The 8338-nt window shown below is 37.6% G+C and overlaps 1 long non-coding RNA gene across 1 annotated transcript; it reads left to right on the top strand.

Annotated features, from left to right (window-relative positions):
- The first annotated feature begins 6445 nt into the window (after nt 1–6445).
- LOC107551737 (uncharacterized) lies at nt 6446–6779 on the top strand. Its single transcript, XR_001604803.1, has 3 exons — nt 6446–6487; nt 6567–6652; nt 6743–6779. It is a non-coding gene; the product is annotated as an uncharacterized lncRNA (long non-coding RNA).
- The last annotated feature ends 1559 nt before the right edge of the window (nt 6780–8338 follow it).

The following is an 8338-nucleotide window of genomic DNA, read 5'->3' as shown; positions in this document are numbered from 1 at the left end:
CGCAAGAACATTTTGTGGATTTGTCAGTTTTAGAATTTATTGTTGGCATTTAAGGTCAGATATTAAATTTTTCGCCTTCATTTTGTGTGTGTGTGTGTGTGTGTGTGTGTGTGTGCACAGCTCACATGTTGCATCACGTGAACATCGGGCTGAAGATGAAGCAGTGTGTTCATCAGATACTGATGGAGTCCAGCATTCAGCCAATCACACACACTGTCCTGCACGTACACCTCAGTATCACCCTGGACTTCAGGTGGAATGACCAGGTAACCATGGCAACCATACCCAGGGTTTTCCATGCTGCTGTTAGTCTTTGGAATATCTGGATTTTCAAATCCATAGACCAGGAGATCCCAAACTGTAATGCACGCTTGTCCACAGATGAGCCAAAAACATATAATTTAATAGCAGAAAATTAATCTCAATCAGTAACTTGTTTAAAAGTATAACATTACAGGCATTGCAGATAGGATGTAAGAAATGGTGACATGCTAAATCAAAATTATGAGATTAAAATGTTGAAATAATGACATTTTTGAGATAAAAAGTCAAAATTATTACAAACAAAAAGTTGAGATACATAAGTCATAAATTAAGAAAGTAAGCCATTATTGTCACGAATCCGGTCCATGAACTTCCAGTTTCATTGACTCTCACACTACACACTGTTGCACATCACCCCGGACTACATTTCCCATCATGCATTGCACTGATTGCACTCAGCACGGATTGCACACAGCTGTTCACACTGATTGCAACCAGCTGTTTCATATCACTCCCTCACTATTTAACACTCACTCTGATCCCTTCCCTCTGCCGAGTATTGTCTAGCGATTATCACTCTCCTAGCAATAGCTACTCTACAGAGCCCTAAGTCGTTCCTTAGCCTTAGCCTTAGCCTTAGCCTTAGCCTTAGCCTTAGCCTTAGCCTTAGCCTTAGCCTTAGCCTTAGCCTTAGCCTTAGCCTTAGCCTTAGCCTTAGCCTTAGCCTTAGCCTTAGCCTTAGCCTTAGCCTTAGCCTTAGCCTTAGCCTTAGCCTTAGCCTTAGCCTTAGCCTTAGCCTTAGCCTTAGCCTTAGCCTTAGCCTTAGCCTTAGCCTTAGCCTTAGCCTTAGCCTTAGCCTTAGCCTTGTCTGTTTTCTCCTTTGATCTTCGCCTGGTTTCCTGGATTTCTCCCTTAGTCTTGCCCCTTCTGATTCTGTCTGCCAATCGTCAAACCCACGCTAGCCCTAGGATTATTCTTGTGTTTTGCCCGCCATATACCTGTCTGCCTCTGTTTGACCCTGCCTGCTTTATGACCATGTCTCTGTCTTCTCCACAATAAAAGCTTTGCGAATGGATCCGCACATCTCACGTCTCGTCAGCCCCGTAACAATTATTTAAAAGACAATAAAAGTCAAAACTGTGACTATATATAGATTTAACATCATGGCATCATTTTAGTAATAAATGTGCTTTTGTGAATTCCTCTTTTTTTTTCAGACCTTCTTTAAAATTGTGAGATAAACCTGAATCCTCATGCAATTTGGTTGCAGTTTATTTTTAAAGTTATAAAGCTGTATATTATGTCAGACTAAATATATAAACTGCATTTTCTAAATTTAATTAAAAACAGTTAAAAGCGTGTTTTGGTGAAATAGAAGGATGAGGCCTTTGGGAATTAATAGATAGTAATGTTTAGTTGTGACATATGTTTGTACTGAGCACATTATTTACAATTGCACATATCCTCACTGTAGCGCACACACACACACACACACACACACACGCGCGCGCGTACACACACTCACAGTAGGTTAGGCAGGAGGAGCTGAAGGAGTCATTGATTTGTACATCTCCTCCCCTGTGTTTAAGAGCACAAAGGCTTGAATAGGCCCAGATCTGTTGCTATTGTTCTCTTGAGGGCCAGTGCTGTGATGGGCCACAGATGGGCCGCTCTGTGCCGGTGCTCCTGTGTGACCATAACTCGTCCAGCGTGACACCCAACAGCTGGATGACCATCAGCCAACACTAATCACCCGCCAACATGCTCTGAGCATGACCTGCCCTCTGCCACATGAATACATCGTTAACGCTACATTAATCCACTCAGTAGGTCATGTATATAAATATAATACATAATACATACAGTACACTACCAACCAAAAATTTGGGGTCATGTACTTACATTTAAATTAATAATTTGGTGCAATGCACTTATTGTATACATGCATATTTTTACATTGTACTTATATATATTTTTTTTTAAATACCTGTTTGTAATTAATTTCTGTAATTACACTTATGATTATACTGTTAGCCCATCCCTTACATCTTAACCCACCTTTTGTCTCAATAAACTCCTAATTAGCTGCTTATTAATAGTTAGTAAGGTAGTTGCTAAGTTTAGGCATTGGGTAGGATTAGGGATGTAGAATACGGTCATGTAGAATAAATGCTTTATAAGTACTAATAAACAGCCTATATGTTAATAATAGGCATGCTAATATACCCTAATATACATTCATATACCCCTGTTTAATACATATAATATCTATACAAAATAATTCACACTTTATAGTACAGTGGTCATTTCAGTAGGATTTGAATATTACTAAACTACATGCTACATACATTGCTGTCTAAAAAAAGATCTAAAAAAAACTGTCTCCTTCGGATTTGATCTTCGCCTGGTTTCCTGGATTTCTCCCTTAGTCTTGCCCCTTCTGATTCTGTCTGCCAATCGTCAAACCCACGCTAGCCCTAGGATTATTCTTGTGTTTTGCCCGCCATATACCTGTCTGCCTCTGTTTGACCCTGCCTGCTTTATGACCATGTCTCTGTCTTCTCCACAATAAAAGCTTTGCGAATGGATCCGCACATCTCACGTCTCGTCAGCCCCGTAACAATTATTTAAAAGACAATAAAAGTCAAAACTGTGACTATATATAGATTTAACATCATGGCATCATTTTAGTAATAAATGTGCTTTTGTGAATTCCTCTTTTTTTTTCAGACCTTCTTTAAAATTGTGAGATAAACCTGAATCCTCATGCAATTTGGTTGCAGTTTATTTTTAAAGTTATAAAGCTGTATATTATGTCAGACTAAATATATAAACTGCATTTTCTAAATTTAATTAAAAACAGTTAAAAGCGTGTTTTGGTGAAATAGAAGGATGAGGCCTTTGGGAATTAATAGATAGTAATGTTTAGTTGTGACATATGTTTGTACTGAGCACATTATTTACAATTGCACATATCCTCACTGTAGCGCACACACACACACACACACACACACACGCGCGCGCGTACACACACTCACAGTAGGTTAGGCAGGAGGAGCTGAAGGAGTCATTGATTTGTACATCTCCTCCCCTGTGTTTAAGAGCACAAAGGCTTGAATAGGCCCAGATCTGTTGCTATTGTTCTCTTGAGGGCCAGTGCTGTGATGGGCCACAGATGGGCCGCTCTGTGCCGGTGCTCCTGTGTGACCATAACTCGTCCAGCGTGACACCCAACAGCTGGATGACCATCAGCCAACACTAATCACCCGCCAACATGCTCTGAGCATGACCTGCCCTCTGCCACATGAATACATCGTTAACGCTACATTAATCCACTCAGTAGGTCATGTATATAAATATAATACATAATACATACAGTACACTACCAACCAAAAATTTGGGGTCATGTACTTACATTTAAATTAATAATTTGGTGCAATGCACTTATTGTATACATACATATTTTTACATTGTACTTATATATATATTTTTTTAAATACCTGTTTGTAATTAATTTCTGTAATTACACTTATGATTATACTGTTAGCCCATCCCTTACATCTTAACCCACCTTTTGTCTCAATAAACTCCTAATTAGCTGCTTATTAATAGTTAGTAAGGTAGTTGCTAAGTTTAGGCATTGGGTAGGATTAGGGATGTAGAATACGGTCATGTAGAATAAATGCTTTATAAGTACTAATAAACAGCCTATATGTTAATAATAGGCATGCTAATATACCCTAATATACATTCATATACCCCTGTTTAATACATATAATATCTATACAAAATAATTCACACTTTATAGTACAGTGGTCATTTCAGTAGGATTTGAATATTACTAAACTACATGCTACATACATTGCTGTCTAAAAAAAGATCTAAAAAAAAACATACTTTTGTTTTTTACTGTCATTGTTGAAGCAGCATCTGTTCATTTGCTCCATCACCTTTTCTCTATGACAAACTCATAAATGTATTATTAATGTTTTTTTTATGTATCCATTTATTTAATTTCAGTTAGCTGTGCAATTTTACCTTTGCTCTTGATTATATTTATATTTTTGGAATCATGCTTTATTTCATAAGTGTTTTCAGTGCATGTTGAAAAATGTGCTGTATATGCCGTTCAGCAGCAGGCTTTAATTCAGATCACTAATGTGAATAAAGCTGTGTGATTCAGATTCAGATCAAACAGCTCAAGGAAGATTTACTCACACCATGTGCAAAGTGAAAAAGCTCTCTGGTCATTTGGATGCTTTAATGCAAAATTTGAGCTGCCTGACAATGCGTATATCACTCGCTTTAATGTAAACCAGGCTACGACTCAACAGACTATAAAGATTTCACTCACTTTAGTGCTAAATGCAAGCCATCTAATACAACAGATCTCTATATCAACAGATCTCTCTATACTCTCTATAAGGCTCTGATGATGATTAGCAAGAATTCACGTGCTGTCGTTGAGAGATCTGAATTTCAAGTTCATGTGATATGATTATTATTATTATTATTATTATTATTATTATTATTTATTTTATTACATTTTTGGACCCACTTTATATTAAGTGGCCTTAACAACTATGTACTTACATTTGAATTAATCATTTGGTACAATGCACTTATTGTGTACAGACATGTTTTTACATTGTACTTGTATTTTAAAAATACCTGCATGTAATAACTTCTGTAATTCATTTATGTAACCAAACCTGTCCCTAACCTTACCTGTATCCCACCTCAATAGCAGCAAAAGTGTTTTGCAATACAATATGAACACAATAAGTACATTGTACTTATTTTTGATGTAAGTACATAGTAGTTAAGGCCACTTAATATAAAGTGGGACCAAATTTGTGTGTATTTTGTATCAGACCACTGATACTAGAAGTACAAGAAGTCTTCTGTAAAGTTTTTTCTGTTTCTCGTGCAAAAGGAATGATATATTTATCATTCTCATGTGGTTTGGTGTCCGTAGTGTAAGTTTGGTCATGTGGTTTCCATGGAAACAGTAGTTTCCACTTTCATGAAGGTTTTTTGTTACTGTGAACTTATAAATGGGCATCTGTTTGAAAAAAAAAAAAAATGTTTTTTTTTTTTTTTTGGATAAATTTCTTGAAATTCTTATGAAACATACTATTATAATTTGTATTAGTGTTGTAAAATAGCCAATTTAGTTAAAATGTTAGTAGTTTGTTGTGTGATTGTTATTTTTATTAGGTTTTTACTTGGATTACTTTTAAATATTTTCATAGTACATTAAGTTGAATGAAAATAAGAAATGTTGTCTTGGCAAATAGCTTTTTTTTAATATTTCGGTTAATTTTATTTCAAGTAACAAAAATGCTACAGTCTAAGATTCACCGTAAAGACCATTCATTCACAGATGGTGCACTACCAAAGACTCACAATTTTGCCCTACTACAGTAGAATTCCTTTGCAATCCCAGAATTGTTTGTGTGGTCCAGACTTTAGTCTATGAGATTGTTTCACAGTGTGCCAGAAGAAAGTTTTACATCCAATAGTGCTCCTCAGTAAGTTGCAGTTATATCTGTAGCACAAGTGATGCAGGACAAAGTTATGTGCAGAAGTTAATGCTTTTAAAAATGAAGATACATTTTTAAAATGGAAGTTTCTTTATTGGCATCTATGGGTTCTATGAAGAATCTTTAACGTCTTTAAGAGCCTTTACTTTGGGAAACCAAAAATGGTTCCTCTGTGGCATTGCTGTGAAAATTTCTTTATTTTTTAAGAGTGTATGAGTGGGAGTAATAGTGTTGCTTGCTTTGCAAATGCCACTAATTCCATCATCACCTCACCACAGTGAGAGCATAGAAATGCATGAGACCAACAGGCCTTGTGTAAGCAACCACAGTGGTCCCAATGTGATCACATCTGAAATAAACCTGAGGCTGCAGACTCAACTCAAATGTGTGTTTTATAATGAATTAGCCATGCAAATGTTATTTTATAGATTACCGTTTTCATTTGCTTCATTCCAGAGCTCTTGGATTTTCAGCTGCTGCCTATGACTGCATTGGGAAACCGGGAGTATGAGAGTCTATACAAGTTCACACACTTTAATCCCATTCTCACACAGATCTTCCATACACTCTACCATACAGACACCAACGTCCTGCTGGGGGCCCCCACCGGCTCCGGCAAAACCATCTCTGCAGAAATGGCCATCTTCAGGGTCTTCAACAAGTACCCCACCTCCAAGGTCTGAACGTTTGCCATCTGTTAGGGTTTAGTTTTAGTTCTTAAGAGATGGTTTAACTGGCTTGTATCTCTGTGAGCAGGTGGTCTACATTGCTCCTCTCAAAGCTCTGGTCCGAGAGAGGATTGAGGACTGGAAGATCAGAATAGAAGAGAAACTTGGGAGGAAGTGAGAGTGTTTATAGATTCTTCTGGCAAATATGTATCTGTTATTATACCATGACCTTTGTTTGCTCATAATCATACTTTTTCTCTCTAGGGTGGTTGAGTTAACAGGTGACGTTACTCCAGACATGCGGGCCATCGCGCAGGCTGACCTGATCGTCACCACTCCAGAGAAAAATTGGATGAAGTCAGTCGCAGCTGGCTGAACCGCAGCTATGTGCAGAAAGTGGGCGATTCTCATCATAGACGAGATCCATCTTCTAGGTTAGAGGGCAAAGTTATGTTTTGTTCTTCACTTGGGCTAAAAAGAAGTTCAAAATACCTGAGCAGCAGTATACTGTCAGCGAACATCTAAGTGGTGCTTAGATGTAATATGTGCTGCCCGTTTTCCTCGAAATAAGAAAATAAACACCAATAGAATGACAGCAGTGAGAAAGCAACAGTTAAGAAAGCATTTATTCATAGTGATGCACCAGCCTTGTAATTCAGCACTCCAGTCACATCACGTTGATTTATTTAGCACTTTATACAATAGATCCTTTAAAGCAAGCATCTTGTTGAGTATTAAGGTGTGGTCTCTTTGTAGGCAAACTTTTGTGGGCAAAAATGGTCCATGTATGAAGCATTGCTCACACAGAAGCCGCTTTAAAGCCAAGCAGCTTTTTGTTGGTCAGCGTTGGGAATTCAAGTGACCAACTTGATCATCAGAGAAATTTAAATGGGGAACTTTTTCATTCCTCATGCGAAACTCCCAATCGCATGGATTCCTATTGAAATGTATGGAATTCACCCGTAAAAAATTGTGTCAGTGTCACTTCAATTAGAAGTACAACTTCAATTTCTACTATAAAGGGAAGGCGGAGCCTTAGAGCACACCTACATTACCTGTTAAGTAATTATCACAGACCAATAGTAGTTTGAAGGTGATTACCAGCCACAGCAAACTTTTCTGGATAGTCTACTTTGGCAAGCTGTTTTAAACTTCTGAAGCAAACTTCGTTTTGGCCTGATTTTGTTAAAAATGACATCGCATCAGTTCATTCTGTAGTATAATAGAGCCTTAAAGGGATAGTTCACCCAAAAATGAAAAATGTTTGTCATTAATTACTCACCCTCATGTCGTTCCAAACCTGTAAGACTGTTCATCTTCGGAGGACAAATTAAGATACTTTTGATTAAATCCGAGAGCTCTCTGACCCTCCCATAGACAGCAAGGATCTTATCACGATCAAGGCTCAGAAACGTAGCAAAGACATCGTTAAAATAATCCATGTGACATCAGTAGTTCAACGGTAATTTTACGAAGCTACGAGAATGCTTTTTGTGCACAAAGAAAACAAAAATAATGACTTTATTTACAAATTCGTCTCCTCCGTGTCACCCTATTGTGCCATTTTGGAGAGTATCACATATGTAAACAACGTATGCTGTTCTGTGTCAGCAGCAACGCGGATACGTTGTTTGCGCTTTGATCTGAACGTAAACAACGTATTCGCGTACATACGTTGCATACACCGTTTACGTATGTGATACTCTCCAAAAATGGGGCTATAGGGTGACGCGGAGGAGATTAATTGTTGAATAAAGTTGATATTTTTGTTTTCTTTGCACACAAAAAGTATTCTCGCAGCTTCGTAAAATTCAGTTTGAACCACTGATGTCACATGGATTATTTTAACGATGTCCTTGC

The sequence above is a fragment of the Sinocyclocheilus grahami genome, unplaced genomic scaffold (genome assembly GCF_001515645.1).
Source record: "Sinocyclocheilus grahami isolate Dianchi unplaced genomic scaffold, SAMN03320097.WGS_v1.1 scaffold431.1, whole genome shotgun sequence".
In the NCBI taxonomy this organism is placed as follows: domain Eukaryota; kingdom Metazoa; phylum Chordata; class Actinopteri; order Cypriniformes; family Cyprinidae; genus Sinocyclocheilus; species Sinocyclocheilus grahami.
This window is presented reverse-complemented; position numbering and strand designations above follow the sequence as displayed.